This window comes from Acinonyx jubatus, chromosome A2 (genome assembly GCF_027475565.1).
Source record: "Acinonyx jubatus isolate Ajub_Pintada_27869175 chromosome A2, VMU_Ajub_asm_v1.0, whole genome shotgun sequence".
Lineage (NCBI taxonomy): Eukaryota > Metazoa > Chordata > Mammalia > Carnivora > Felidae > Acinonyx > Acinonyx jubatus.
In genome coordinates, this window is record NC_069383.1 from 72,501,069 (window position 1) to 72,517,671 (window position 16,603).

Genomic DNA, 16,603 nt, shown 5'->3' on the forward strand with positions numbered 1-16,603 from the left:
TTAGTGATGTTGAGCATCATTTTATGTGTCTGCTGGCCATGTGTATGTCTTCCTTCAAGAAATGTCTGTTCATGTCTCCCACCTATTTTTTAACTGGTTTATTTGTTTACTTGGATGTTGAGTTGTATCAGTTCTTTATATATTTTGAATACTAACTTTTTATTGGATATGTCATTTGCAAATATCTTCTCCCATTCAGTAGGCTGCCTTTTAGTTTTGTTGAATGGATAAGGAAGGTGTGGTATCTATACACAATAAAATATTATTCAGCCATAAAAAAGAATAAAGTCTTAATTTTTTTTTTTTTAGTTTGGAGAGAGAGAGAAAGAGCATGAGTGGGGAAGATGGAAAGAGGGAGAGAGAGAGAATCTCAAGCAGGCTCCATACTCAGGGTGGGGCCCAATGTGGGCCTTGATCTCGTGACGCTGGGATTATGACCTGAGGAGACATCAAGAGTTGGATGCCCAGCCGACTGAGCCACCCAGGCACCCCAATAAGAATGAAATCTTATCATTTGCAACAACATGGATGGAGATAGAGAGCATAATGCTAAGCTAAATAAATCGGAGAAAGGCAAATACCCTATAATTTTGCTCATATGTGGAATTTAAGAAACTAAATGAGTAAAGGACAAAAGAGAGACAGACCAAGAAACAGACTCTTTTCTCCCCCCATCCCCACCAAGAAACAGACTGATGGTTACCAGAGGGGAGTTGGGTGAGGGATCAGTAAAATAACTGATGGGGATTCACTTATTATGAAGAGCACTGAGTAATGAACAGAATTGTTGAATCACTATACTTCACACCTGAAACTAATATAACACTGTATGTTAACAATACTGGAATTAAAATTAAAAATTTAATTTAAAAGAAGTAGTTAACACAGCTAATCTACTGAACATCATAGTTTACCCTAGCCTACCTCAAATGTGCACAGAATACTTACATTAGCCTACAGTTGGGCAAAATCATCTAACACAAAGCCTATTTTATAACAAAGTGTTAAATATCTCATGTAACTTATTGAATACTGAAAGTGAAAAACAGAATGGTTGTATGAGTACAGAATGGTACTTATTTCTTAACTCTCTTTCATCATGGCTGAGGGGCTACTTCTAGGGATTCCACAGCACTTCTGGCCTACCCAGGCTAGCCAAGAGAAAGCTGTTAAGTTGGAAAGTTACAGGTACATACATTAGGACAACATTATCTATAACATGAATAGGACATATCTAGGAGATTTGAGGAGGGCATTAAGAATACTATATGGGGTAACAATATTTTGCAGGATTATTGTGGGGATTAAAAAAAAAAGGCTGCCAGTCATTTTGAAATTGGGTGATGCTGCTTGTCTGAGACTCAACATCTAGAATCCTGCTTTGTCCCAGTGACCCTCTGATGACTTGAAGAAGGCCCTATGAATGGAGAATGAGATCAAGCAAGTGCTGTTTTGTCAAAATTCTTTCCATTGCAAAGGACAGAAACCTTATCTACTTAACCTAAACACAACAACAACAACAACAACAACAACAACAACAACAACACAAAACCACAAAAACAAAAACCTTGCTCATGTAACTGAAGCCAGAGAAGACCTAGGTGAAACTAACTTTGAGTTAACTGTGAGGAAGAAAAGTTTAATGAAACAAAACGCATTGCATTGTGTTCGGGTTCTAGGGGCAAAAACTGTTTAAAATCATTTCATTAAATTTTTACTTGTAGTAGGAAGAGAACAAAATAGTTAAAACTGTAGTTTCTAGAGTTCAACGCATTAAAAAAAAAGCTGAGGCTTATTGTTGCATAATTTACACAAACAGATACAATGTAAAACTATCTAATTTTCAGAATTATTATTTTGTGACTTTTTAAATTAGGTAAATAATTTTTCACAAACATTTGAAGCAATAAAATCTTTAAAGTCTTCATTTGTGTAACAGAAAAGTAAACTAGTAACTTTATTTTCACAAAGAAAATTTTTATCTTGTGAAAAGTAAGTTGTTAAACAAAAATGTGTTTCTTTTGGCTTTCTATCTAGCTAACAAATTTTAGTGGTAAGAAGCTAACTTTCATTCTTAAAGAGAAAGTTAATTTTTTTTTAAAATATTTTTTCCCTAAAGAATGAGAAAGAGCGCCTTCTATTTTTATTTCACGACTACATGAGAAACTGAGCAGTATCAGGATTCTTTGCTTTTCGTTTGACTCAGTCTATGTTTTAGCCTCATTTTCTCAGGCTCTTCTCTGTGACAAAGGATGTCACAGAGACATCCTTTTGGTAGCTCATTAAAAAAAAGTTGATTTATTTCTTTGTATCTAGATATTCTAGAAAAGGAATCCAATTAGCTTGGTTTGTACTGAGCCTACATCTTGGACTGATATATTTTAGTGGATTATAAACAAAACAAGTGAGTAGTTTCTTTTATCCCTAACCTTATTTTCAAGTTCTGATGATGAAGAAAGACAAATTTAAAGAATACCAGCAAAAGGAAATTTTTCATCCTAAACCTAGAACATAGCATAATCCATCCACTCCTCCCAGGCCAGCCTAAGACATATGTGGTTACTGTTACCACTTACCACTACAACAAACCCCATTTTCTTTTCCTTCTTGGCATGCTATGAGACTACATTTCTAAACATCCCCTGTGGTTATGTGGGTCTACTGTGATTGAATTCTCACTAATGAAACAGGCAGAAATGATTAAGCTGTTTCCAGACCTAGCTTCTAAACAGACATTCCATTCCCTAACTGGAAGTCCTGTTTTGTAACACAGCTCCTCCAGTAGGCATGGCTATTTTGTACTGTTACATAAGTGAGAAACTTACTGAGAGTCTGAGGTTTTGGGGTGTTTTGTTGTAGCAGTTAACCTACCCTAACCATAGGAGTAGCCTAAGCAAGAGCAGATGCAGGACTGTCCTCGTGCCAAAGTCTTGGAAGAGAAATTTGTAAGCGTTTTATGATTCAGTAAATACCCTTACCTTCCTTTTCATTTATATTAGCATTCCTCCTTATTGGCAGAATTAAAGGAGGGATTAGAAAAACTGAGAGGCGGCTGAAACTTTCTCTAGAGTCATCAAAAGAAAGGTGCTTCAATGGGGTGCCTGGGTGGCTCAGTCGGTTGAGTGTCCAACTTCGGCTCAGGTCATGATCTCGCGGTTCATGAGTTCAAGACCAGTGTCAGGCTTTGTGCTTACAGCTCAGAGCCTGGAGCCTGCCTCAGATTCTGTGTCCCCCTCTCTGTCCGCCCCACCCCTGCTTGTGCTCTGTCTCTCTCTTTCAAAAATGAATAAGCATTAAATAAAATTAAAAAAAAGAAAAGTGCTTCACATATAGATGATTAATAAATACCAGCTATTAATAGAGTTCTGTTTAACATTTAAACATTGTAAGCCCTGTTAATCTTTATGACTGTCTATTATGCTCCTTGAGGAAACTATAACTGAATTTTCCACTGTTTACCTTGGCTTATTATCATGTGTAGTATGCATCTATTTTATTATTCTAATTAGAAAACATGGTGAAATAACAGTAAAAGAAGTTTTTAAATAGGAAACAACGTAACAGTGATTAAATCTAGGGGGACTGAGATGACAGTTAACTTTAATTGTCTTTTTGCTCATTTGTATTTTCCACTTTTTTCTCAATGAGTACATGTTACAAAAAGGGTAAAAATGGGGTCACCTGGGTGACTCAGTCAGTTAAGCATCTGACTTCAGCTCAGGTCAAGATCTTGGAGTTCGAGCCCTGCATTGGGCTCTGTGTTGACAGGTCAGAACCTGGAGCCTTCTTCAGATTCTGTCTCCCTCTTTCCGCCCCTCCCCCACTCATCCTCTGTCTGTCTCTCTTGCTCTCTCAAAAATAAATAAAAACATTAAAAGAAATTTTTTTTAAAGAGTAAAAATTAAGTCACATGATCCTATTCTCTTAACATAGCCAATTTAATGTTTGCATGTTATCTTTTACCTTCGAGTTTATAACATATGCATATAGTTTGTTTTACATAATAGCAGTACAGTAAAATACTGGACTTTGGAACCAAACTATTTTGCATCCCTAATTAACTCCTTGGTCTTGTGAAAGTCATTTAATCTGTCCCTTGATTTTCTCTTTTTAAAAAAAATTTTTTTTAATGTTTATTTGTTTTTGAAAGAGAGAGAGAGAGAGAGTGATCATGAGCAGGGGAGGGGCAGAGAGAGAAGGAGACACAGAATCCAACGCAGGCTCCAGGCTCTGAACTGTCAGTATAGGGCCCGACGCAGGCTTGAAATCACAAACTGTGAGACCATGATCTGAGCCGAAGTCGGCTGCTTAACCGACTAAGCCACCCAGGCACCCCTCTTGATTTTCTCTTCTGATAAAAAAAATTCCTAAAGTGTCATGCTGTGGTGAAGATTTAGTGTATATAATGGATTAAATGCAAAAAAAAAAAAAACAATTTCTAGCACATATGTTTTTGTAATTAGCAACTATTAATATATATTAAAATTTCACATTTCCCCACTTTTCTATATGATCTTCATAATTATATTTTGGTAAGCATTCCATCTGTTGTTTAATGTTCCGTTATGAAATATAGTAATAAAGTACAGTTGACCCTTGAACAATGCGAAGTTGGAACACTGACCCTCCAGGCAGTTGTAAATCTGTATATAACTTTTTTTAATTAAAAAATATTTTTAATGCTTATATTTTTGGGAGAGAGAGACAGAGAGACAGAGCACAAACAGGGGAGAGGCAGAGAGAGGGAGACACAGAATACGAAGCAGGCTCCAGGCTCCATGCTGTCAGCACAGAGCCTGACGTGGGGCTCGAACTCACAAACTGTGAGATCATGACCTGAGCCAAAGTCGGACACTTGAATGACTGAGCCACCCAGGAGTCCCTTTATATAACTTTGACTCCCCCAAACCTTAACTACTAGTAGCCTACTGTTGAGCAGGAGCCTTACCAATAACATAAACAGTTGAGTAACACATATTTTGTATGTTATAGGTACTATGTATTGTATTCTTACAATAAAGTAAACTAGGAGAAAATAAAATGTTATTAAGAAAATCATAAAGAATAGAAAATACATTTTCAGTACTGTATTTATCAAAAAAAATCTATATATAAGTGGACCCACGCAGTTCAAACCCATCTTATTCAAGGATCGTCTTGATCTAAAAATGTTAGGCAGTTGACATTTAGGTTGCTTCCAATACTTGGCTTTCATAGCCATTGCTGCATTAAACATTTTTTTTTCAAAAATTTTTTGTATTTATTTAAAAAAATTTTTTTAACATTTATTCATTTTTGACATTGAGAGAGAGCATGAGCAGGAGAGGGGCAGAGAGAGAGGGAGACACAGAATCTGAAACAGGCTCCAGGCTCTGAGCTGTCAGTACAGGGCCCGACACGGGGCTTGAACTCATGGAGTGCAAGATCATGACCTGAGCTGAAGTCGGACAATCAACTGACTGAGCCACCCAGGCGCCCCTCAAAATTTTTATTGCAGTAAAATACACAACAAAATTTACTATCTTAGTTATTTTTAAGTATGCTGTTAAATATATTTATAATGTTATGCAATTATCATTACCATCATCTCCATGACTTTTGTCTTACAAAACTGAAACTCTAATTAAACAATAACTCCCCATTTCTCCTTCCCTCCAGTCCCGACAACCACCATTCTTTCTGTCTCTAGGATTCTGACTACACTAAGTACTTCATATAAGTGGAATCATATGTTTTTGTGTTTTTGTGACTCTCTTATTCATTTATAGTTAAAGTAATTACTGATGGAGGATTTAACTTCTGTCCTTGTGCTGTATGTTTTCTATATGCCATATAACATTTTTGACCTTCATTACCTGCCTTGCAGTCTTCTTTTGTGCTTGGCCGATTTTTTTTTTTTTTTTGCAGTGAACTCTTTAAATTCCCTTCTTATTTACTTTCATGTGTATTTCATAGCTATTTTTTCTCTGTGGTTACCATGGGGATTACATTTAACATGCCGAAGTTGTAACACTAATTTGAATTTATGCAACCTTAATTTCAATAACATACAAAACTCTGCTTCTTTACAGCTCTGTCCCTTTGGTTGTTATGTCACAAAATTATACAATGTGTGCCCCAAACATAAATTAATAATTCTTTTAAAGGCATTAATGTCTTAAATATATAGAAAAATATAGAGTTACAAACCAAATTTATAATATGTTAGCTTTTAAAACTGCCTATGTATTGAGGCCAGCATTACCCTGATACCAAAACCAGATAAAGACACTACAAAAAACAGAACTATAGCCAGTATCTATGATGGACATAAGTGCAAAAATCTTCAACAAAATAGTAGCAAATTGAATCCAATAATACATTAAAAAATCATTCACTGTGACCAATTGGGACTTATTCCTGGGATGCAAGGATGTTTCAATATTTGTAAATCAATCAATATGAGGCATCACATCAATAAGAGAAAGAATAAAAATTATATGATGATTTCAATATATGTAGGAAGAGCATTTGACAAAGTGCAGCATCCTATTCATGATAAAAACTCTTAATAAAGTAGGTTTAGATAAAACATACTTAACATAATAAAGGCATATATGAAAAACCCACAGCTAACATCACACTCAATGGTGAAAACTGAGAGATTTTCCTGTAAGGTCAGGAACAAGACAAGGATGTCCACTCTTACCACTTCTATTCAACATAGTACTGGAAGTCCTAGCCATAGCAATCAGACAAGAAAAAGAAATAAAAGGCATTCAAATTGGTAAGGAAAAAGTAAAACTTTCACTATCTGCAGATGATATGATACTACATATAGAAAAGCCTAAGGACTGCCCCAAAAAACAATCAGAACTGATAAATGAATTCAATAAAATTGCTGGATACAAAATATACAGAAATTCGTTGCATTTCTATACACTAATAATGAAACAGCAAAAAGAAAAATCAAGAAAACAATCTCATTTGCAGTTACATCAAAAATAATAACTAGGAATAAACTTAGGGAGGTGAAAGACCTGTACTCTGAAAACTATGAAACACTGATGAAAGAAATTGAAGATCACACAAACAAATGGAAAGATATTCTATGCTCATGGATTGGAAGAAGAAATACTGTTAAAATGTCCATACTATCCACAGCAATCTACAGATTTAATGTAATCCCTATCAAAATACCTTTTTCACAGAACTAGAACAAACAATCCAAAAATTTGTATGGAACTACAAAAGACCCTGAATACCTAAGCAATCTTGAAAAAGAAAAACAAAACTGGAGGTATCACAATCCCAGATTTCAAGATATACTACAAGGCTGTAGTAATCAAAAGAGTATGTTAGTAGCACAAAAATAGATACACATATCAATGGAACAGAATAGAGAACCCAGACATGAACCCACAATTATATGGTCAATTAATCTTTGACAAAGAAAGCAAAAATATCTAATGGGAAAAAGAATGTCTCTTCAATAAGTGGTGTTGGGAAAACAGGACATTTAGATGCAAAAGAATGAAACAGGACCACTTTGTTACACTATACACAAAAATAAACTAAAAATGGATTTAAGACCTAAATGTGAGATCTGAAAGTATAAAAATTCTAGAAGAGAGCACAGGCAGTAATTTCTCTGACATTGGCCAGTATAATATTTTTCCAGATGTGTCTCCTGAGAAAAGGGAAATAAAAGCAAAAATAAACTAATAGGACTACATCAAAATAGAAAGTTTCTGCACAGTCAATGAAATATCAACAAAACTAAAAGACAACCTACTAAATGGGAGAAGATATTTGCAAATGACACATCCAATGAAAGATTAGTATCCAAAATGTACAAAGAACTGATGCAACCCAACACCAAAAAAACTAACAATCCAATTAGAAAATGGGCAGAAGACATGAATACACATGGCCAACAAACACATGAAACAATGCTCAACATCGCTAATCATTAGGGAAATGCAAATCAAAACCACAATGAGATATCACTTCAGACCTGTCAGGATGGCTAAAATAAAAAACACAAGAAACAACCAGCATTGGCAAGGATATGGATACCATATATACCATATATATTACCACCATATATGTATGGTATATATATATACCATATATGGTATATATATATGCATGGTATATATACCATATATATATATATATATATATGGGTGAAATAGATGAAGGGGAATAAAAGTACACTTATCTTGATGAACAGTGACTAATTTATAGAATTGTTGAATAATTATATTGTATACCTTAAGCTAATATAATATGTTAATTATACTGGAATTAAAATAAAATCAAATAGCCTGTGTATTTACCATTCCCCATCCCAATCCCCTCGCAGGCAGTTGTGCACATGTTCCAGGAGCAGTCTGCACACAACCTGCAGGAGCCAGAATGGGCAAAAAAAGGACCCTGTCCTCCAAATATTAGATATCTGAGCTCTTCTGGCTGACTGCTGCTTCTAAATAGAGAGGTGTAGTCAATAAATAGGTGACCATTATTGCACCTCTCCTAGATATTGCAAGACCCTCCCCCTCAGGCTGAAGTGACTTCTCTGGGATTTAAAGGGCTAGTGCCCTTCCCTTCTCCCTTCATTTTTCTTTTTCCTCTTTTGGGAGCCAGACATTAAAGACCAGGACATTCAAAAACAATTGCACATACAAGGAAAATCAGAAAGTGAGCAACCCCCAAGGAAAGACTCAGAAAAGACATTAAGTTTAAACCTTAGGCTGATCCTCAGCACAGAAAGCCTACAATAATCAAAACAAAAAACAGCAAATTAAATTATTAGATCCAAATGGCCTCTATGAGGCCAGTATTATCCTGATACCAAAACCAAACAAAGACATCCTAAGAAAAGGGCAGTCAATATTCCTTATGAATACAGATGCAAAGATCCTCATCAAAATACAAGCAAATCAAATCCAGCAACATACAAAAATAATTATATACCATGACCAGGTTGGTTCAACAAATGAAAATCAATGCAATATGATATATTAATAAGGACAAAAACCACATGATCAGCTCAGTAGACATAGAAAAGGCATTTCAAAAAAATGCAACACCCCTGCAAGATAAAAACACTGAACAAACTAATAATAGAAGGGAATTAACTCAATCTGATAAAGAGTATCTACCAAAAAACTCACAGCCAGCATCATCAGGGGTGTCTGTTCTTACCATTTCTATTCAACATTGTGCTGGAGTTTCAAGCCATGACAATTAGGCAAAAACAAAAACAAAAACAAAAACAAAAACAAAACAAAAAAAACGAAAGAAATCATACTGGAAAGGAAAAAATAAAATTATATATGCAGATGACATAATCTTGTATATAGAAAATCCCAATGAACTACTGAAAACCTATTAGAACTAGTAAGTGAGTTCAGTAAGGTAGCAGGATACAAGATCAATTTACAAAAAGCAACTGTAATTCTATGCAGTTATAATGAACAATCTAAAATGCAATTAAGAAAATTATCCTATGTGGGGTGCCTGGGTGTCTCAGTTGTGTCTGACTCTTGATTTTGGCTCAGGTCATGATCTCATGGTTGGTCCTGAGATTGAGCCTTGTGTCAGCTCTGTGCTGGGCATGCAGTTTGCTTTAAGATTTTCTCTCCTTCCCTCTGCCCCTACCCTACTGGCATGCATGGGCTTGCTCTCTCTCTCTCTCTCTCTCTCTCTCTCTCTCAAAAAAAAAAAAAAAAGAGAAAGAAAGAAAAAGAACAAGAAAAAAAAGAGAAAAATTATCCCATGTATAACACCATGTATCCATGTATAATGTCATACAAATAAAATACTTAAAAATGCATTTAACAAGAGAAATGGAAGGCTGATGAACAGAACACTTTACATCATTCAATGAAATTAAAGAAGACTTAAATAAATGGAAAGACATCGCTGTTCATGGATTATAAGACTTCATGTTGTTAAGATGGTAATACTCCCCAAACTGATCCACAGATTCAATGTAATCCCTATCAAAGGATAGCTGGCTTTTTTTAAAGAAATTGATAAGCTGATCCTAAAATTCATATAAAAATTTGAGGGACACAGAAAAACCAAAACAGTCCTAAAAATTAATAACCAAGCTGGAAAACTCATATTTCCCAATTTCAAACTTATAAGAAAGGTACAGTAATGAAGACAAAATTCATATGTTGAAGCCCTTAACTCCTATGTGACTATATGCAGAGATAGGGCCTGTAAGGAACTGATAAAGGTTAAAATAGGTCATAACGGAGGGGCCCTAATCCAAGGCTGATGTCATCCTTTTTGTTTGTTTGTTTGTTGTTTTTTGTTTGTTTTATGTGGTGTCATCCATATAAGAAGAGGAAGAGACATCAGAGTTCTCTCCACCATGTAAGGACACAGCGAGAAGATGACTGTCTATAAGCCAGGAAAGAGCTCTTGTTAGGAACTGAATCAGCTAGCACCTTGATCTGGGAATTCCAACCTCCAGAACTGTGAGAATATTAAATTCTGTTGCCTAAGCCAAAAAAAACCAAAAAAAACAAAAAAAAAAAACCCTCATATTTTGAATTATGTGCTTTAGAAAATAGCCACTTCTTTCATTATATTTATGTATTTCTTAAGACGATATTAGGCCTGGTGTGATGCATTCTGGTAATATGGTCCTGGGGAGAGGAGTTGAAATCTGAGACAATATTCCTGTGCATACAGGAAGGGTTCTTCTTGAAACTAGGAAATAAACTGAGAAATTTCTTGTCAAATCACATAGAGAAGGAATTACAAGTCCATGATCTGTATCTGAGACCCCCAAAATAGATTATTTTTGCCATCTGAGTTTTTCACATCTTAAAAATGAAAGACATACAAATTCTGCACATTTAATACCTTCGGCAGAACCTGGGATACCAGGGTACCATTATCAAACCATATTTCTGTAGTGAAAAATATGAGTCTCCACACTACATGGGATAAATAAAGCTTATAAATGTCTGATAATCAGTTTAGGTCATTTTTAAAAAATTTTTTAAAAAAAGTTTTTAAGTTTATTTATTTATTTTGAGAGACACAGAGGCAGCGTGAGTGGGGAAGGGGCAGAGCGGGAGAGAGAGAATCCCAAGCAGGCTCTGGGCTGCCAGCTCAGCCTGATGCAGGGCTTGAACTCACAAAACCACGAGATCATGATCTGAGCCAAAACCAAGAGTCAGACACTTAACCAACTGAGTCTACCAGGCACCCCTTTTTTAATTAAAAAAAATTTTTTTTTAATTTACACCCAAGTGAGTTAGCATATAGTGCAACAATGATTTCAGGAGTAGATTCCTTAATGCCCCTTATCCACTTAGCTCATCCCCCCTCCCACAACCCCTCCAGTAACCCTCTGTTCTCTATATTTAGGAGTCTCTTGGGGTGCCTGGATGGCTCAGTTGGGTAAGCGTCTGACTTCAGCTCAGGTCATGATCTCACAGCTTGTGGGTTTGAGCCCCACATCAGGCTCTGTGCTGACAGCTCAGAGCCTGGAACCTGTTTTGGATTTTGTGACTCCCTCTCTCTCTGCCCCTCCCCCACTCACTCTGGCTCTCTCCCCCTCAAGAATAAATAAGAGTCTCTTATGTTTTGTCCCCCTCCCTGTTTTTATATTATTTTTGTTTCCCTTCCCTTGTGTACATCTGTTCTGTGTCTTAAAAGTCCTCATATGAGTGAAGTCATATGATATTTGTCTTTCTCTCACTAATTTCACTTAGCATAATACCCTCCAGTTCCATCCATGTAGTTGTAAATTGCAAGATTTCATTCTTTTTGACTGCTGTTTAATACTCCATTGTATATATATACCACATCTTCTTTATCCATTCATCCATCGATGGACATTTGGGCTCTTTCCATAGTTTGGCTATGTCGATATTACTACTATAAACATTGGGGTACATGTGCCCTTTCGAAACAGCACACCTGTATCTCTTGGATAAATACCTAGTAGTGCAATTGCTGGATTGTAGGGTAGTTCTATTTTTAATTTTTTGAGGAACCTCCATACTGTTTTCCAGAGTGGCTGCACCAGTTTGCATTCCCACCAGCTGTGCAAAAGAGATCCTCTTTCTCTGCATCCTCGCCAACACCTGTTGTTGCCTGAGTTGTTAAGATTAGCCATTCTGACAGGTTGAGTTGGTATCTCATTGTGGTTTTGATTTATATTTCCTCCTCTCAATTCTGATGAGGAGTGATGTTGAGCAATTTTTCATGTGTCGGTTGGCCATCTGGATGTCTTCTTTGGAGAAGTGTCTATTCATGTCTTTTGCCCATCTCTTCTCTGGATTATTTGTTTTTTGGGTGTTGAGTTTGATAAGTTCTTTATAGATTTTGGATACTAACCCTTTATCTGATCTGTCATTTGCAAATATCTTCTCCCATTCTGTCGGTTGCCTTTTAGTTTTGCTGATTGTTTCCTTTGCTGTGCAGAAGCTTTTTATTTTGATGAGGTCCCAATTGTTCATTTTTCCTTTCGTTTTCCTTGCCTCCGCAGACGTGTTGAGTAAGAAGTTGCTGTGGCCAAATTCAAAGAGTTTTTGTCTGCTTTCTCCTCTATGATTTTGATGACTTCTTTTCATCTATCTTGAGTTTATTTTTGTGTATGGTGTAAGAAAGTGGCCCAGGTCATTTTTCTGCATGTCGCTGTCCAGTTTTCCCAGCACCGTTTGCTGAAGAGGCTGTCTTTATTCCACTGGATATTCTTTCCTGCTTTGTTAGAGATTAGTTGGCCATATGCTTGTGGGTCCTTTTCTAGGTTCTTTATTCTGTTCCATTGATCTGAGTGTCTGTTTGTGTGCCAGTACCATACTGTCTTGATGATTACAGCTTTGTAATAAGTCTTGAAGTTCAGGAGCGTGATGCTTCCAGCTTCGGTTTTCTTTTTCAAGATTGCTTTGGCTACTTGGGGTCTTTTCTGGTTCCATACAAATTTTAGGCTTGTTTGTTCTAGCTCTGTGAAGAATGCTGGTGTTATTTTGATAGGTATTGCATGGAATATGTAGATTTCTTTAGGTAGTATCGATGTTTTAACAATGTTTATTCTTCCAATCCAGGATTATGGAGTATTTTTCCATTTTTTGTGCCTTCTTCAATTTCTTTCATAAACTTTCTATAATTTTCAGTGTATAGATTTTTCACCTCTTTGGTTATGTTTATTCCTAGGTATTTTATGGTTTTTGGTGCAACTGTAAATGGTATCAATGCCTTGATTTCTCTTTATGTTGCTTCATTATTGGTGTATAGGGATGCATCTGATATCTGTGCATTAATTTTATATCATGCAACTTTGCTGAATTCATGGATCAGTTGTAGCAGTTTTTGGTGTTTTTGGTGTTTTGGTTGTAGCAGTCTTTTGGGTTTTCCATACAGTGTCATGTCATCTGCAAGGAGTGAAAGTCTGACTTCCTCCTGGCTGATTTGGATGCTTTTATTCTTTTGTGTTGTCTGATCGCTGAGGCTAAGACTTCCAACACTATGTTGAATAACAGTGGTGAGAGTGGACATCCCGGTCTTGTTCCTGTCCTTAGTGGGAAAGCTCTCAGTTTTTCCCCATTGAGGATGATATTAACAGTGGGTCTTCATATATGGCTTTTATGATCTCGAGGTATCATCCTTCTAGCCCTACTTTCTTGAGGGCTTTTATCAAGATAGGATGCTGTATTCTGTCAAATGCTTTCCTGCATCTATTGAGAGGATCATGTGGTTCTTGTCTTTTGTTTTATTGATGTAATGTATTTATTGATTGTTTTGTGGATATTGAACCAGTCCTGCATCTCAGGAATAAATCCCACTTGGTCGTGGTGAATAATTCTTTTAATATATTGTTGGATCTGGTTGGATAGTATCTTGTTGAGGATTTTTGCATCAATGTTCATCAGGGAAATTGGTCTGTAGTTCTCCTTTTTAGTGGGGTCTCTGGTTTTGGAATGAAGGTAATGCTGGCTTCATAGAAAGAGTTTGGAAGTTTTCCTTCCATTTCTATTTTTGGGAACAGCTTCAAGAGAATAGGTGTTAACTCTTCTTTAAATGTTTGATAGAATTCCCTTGTAAAGCCATCTGGCCCTGGACTCTTGTTTTTTGGGAGATTTGTGATTACTAATTCGATTTTTTTACTGGTTATGAGTGTGTTCAAATTTTCTATTTCTTCTTGTTTCAGTTTTGGTAGTTTATGTTTCTAGGAATTTGTCCATTTCTTCCAGATTGTCCATTTTATTGGTGTATAGTTGCTCATAATATTCTCTTTTTATTGTTTGTATTTCTGCAGTGTTGGATGTGATTTCTCTTCTTTCATTCTTGAATTTATTTATTTGGGTCCTTTTCTTTTTCTTTTTGATCAAACTGGCTAGAGGTTTATCAATTTTGTTAATTCTGTCAAAGAACCAGTTTCTGGTTTCATTGATCTGTTCTACTGTTTTTTTGGGGGTTTGATAGCATGGATTTCTGTCCTAATCTTTATTATTTCCTGTCTTCTGCTGGTTTTGGGTTTTATTTTGCTGTTCTTTTCCCAGCTCTTTGAGGTGTAAGCTTAGGTTGTGTATCTGAGACCTTTCTTCCCTCTTTAGGAAGGCCTGGATTGCTATATACTTCCCTCTTATGACCGCCTTTGCTCATCCCAGAGGTTTTGTGCTTCAGTGTTATCATTATCATTGGCTTCCATGTACTTTTTAATTTCCTCTTTCACTTCTTGGTTAGCCCATTCGTTCTTTAGTAGGATGTTCTTTAGTCTCCAAGTATTTGTTATCTTTCCAAATTTTTTCTGGTGGTTGATTTCGAGTTTCATGGCATTGTGGTCTGAAAATATGCACGGTATGATCTTGATCTTTTTGTACTTGTTGAGGGCTGATTTGTGTCCCAGTATGTGATCTGTTCTGGAGAATGTTCCATGTGCACTGGAGAAGAACGTGTATTCTGCTGCTTTAGGATGAAATGTTCTGAATATGTCTGTTAAGTCCATCTGGTCCAGTGTTATTCAAAGCTGGCAGGAATAAAATTGCTTCCTGGAAAGAAAAGCCTCTGTTACGACTCTCTGTGCAACTCTCTGTGCAAGAATCCTGCTACAATTTGGCTGTGTTTCCCAATCCCTCACTTCTGAGGGACTGCAGCTTTGACCTGCTCAGACCCTCAGGGGGAGGGCCTCGCTGAGCAATGGCCAGGTGCTGGCTGCACCCAGGAACATTCGGAGACCGCACTGCTGCCGATGCTCAGAGCCTGTGGCTGGGTGCCAGTCTGCCCCAGAAAAAGTTCGCGCGATCTTGTAGCAGCAGCGTTTCAGAGTTTATGAAAAATCACAACACACACCTGGAGCCTGGCTTCACCCTTATAGTGCTTGTTTCAGCACCAGTGAATGTGGCTGTTCTCCTGGGTCCACTGGGGTCTTTGCCCCAGGGGCGGAGAGCACACAGCCTCTACCAAATGTCCTCCCAGCAGGGGAACCGCCTCTTCCCCTGTGGCCCTTGGGCTCTTCACTCTTTGGACCTCGCTCTCTGCTCCTGAGGATTCGCCCTTCCCACCAGAGCATCGCCAGGTATGGAGCTGCTGAGTTTCAGACTCTGTGCTCCCCTGTTTATAGAATCTTAATGGAATTTAAACCCTCTCCTTTCTCCTTTTTTTGTTCAGTCCCTGGAGATGTTTCCACTTTTCCACTTTCTTTCCAGCTGTTTTTTTTGCAAGAGGTGCTTTTCTGGTACTCTCCCCCCATCTCCGGCCTCTCTCTGCAAGCAAAAAACAGCTCCCTGACCTCTGTGGCTCCTCTCTCCCCCAGTTCACCTCTTCACTCGTACCTGCTGAGTTTTGTGGTTCAGATTGTAGAGATTGTTGTGTTGATCCTGAAATCAGTTTTGTAGGTGTGCATGTGGTTTAGTGTTGATTTGGCTACATTTCAGGGACGAGAGACCCCCAAAAAACTTCCATGCTGTTCTGCCATCTTGGGCCCTCTCCCAACAATCTCCCTTTTCAATTTATGATGTACTTCTGAAATATCACTTTGGAAAACTCACATTAAAATAACAAAAACTATGGTTATATAATAATGAGAACTACCTTGAAGTTTTGATGAGTAAAAGGTCTTGCTTTAAAACTATTTCACAGGAAGATCATACTGGTGGTATAGGATGTGGTTCCAGAGAGAACAAAAATTGACAACCCGGGAGCGCCTGGGTGGCTCAGTCAGTTAAGTGTCCAATTTTTGCTCAGGTCATGATCTCATAGTTAGTGAGATCTTACGGTCAGTGCTGACAGCTCAGAGCCTGGAGCCTGCTTCCTATTCTGTGTCTCCCTCTCTCGCTGCCCCTCCCCTGCTGGCACTCTGTCTCTCTTTCAAAAATAAACTTAAAAAAAAAAAAATAGAAGCCCCACAACTCAATTTTAGGTTAGCAGTTTTCATTATTTTTGGTCTCAGAGCTCTTTCACAATCTTATACATTATTAAGAGCCCTAAAGAACTTTTTAAAAAAATGTGGGTTACATCTATATGTATTGACAGTAATGCAAATTAAAGGGAAGAAATAAAAATACTAATTTATTAAAAATAACAACCCATGTTAACATAAACATGTGTACTTTAATGAACACAGTTATGTTTTCAAATAAAAAAATAG

At 37.0% G+C, this 16,603-nt stretch overlaps 1 protein-coding gene across 1 annotated transcript in view; it reads left to right on the top strand.

Annotated features, from left to right (window-relative positions):
* LOC106969977 (lanosterol 14-alpha demethylase) overlaps positions 1-16,603 on the top strand; it is a 43,925-nt gene that overhangs the window by 4,708 nt on the left and 22,614 nt on the right. The window contains exon 2 of the mRNA XM_053218470.1: positions 10,339-10,475. The gene's annotated coding sequence lies outside the window, so the exon portion shown is untranslated. The remainder of the gene's footprint in view (positions 1-10,338; positions 10,476-16,603) is intronic.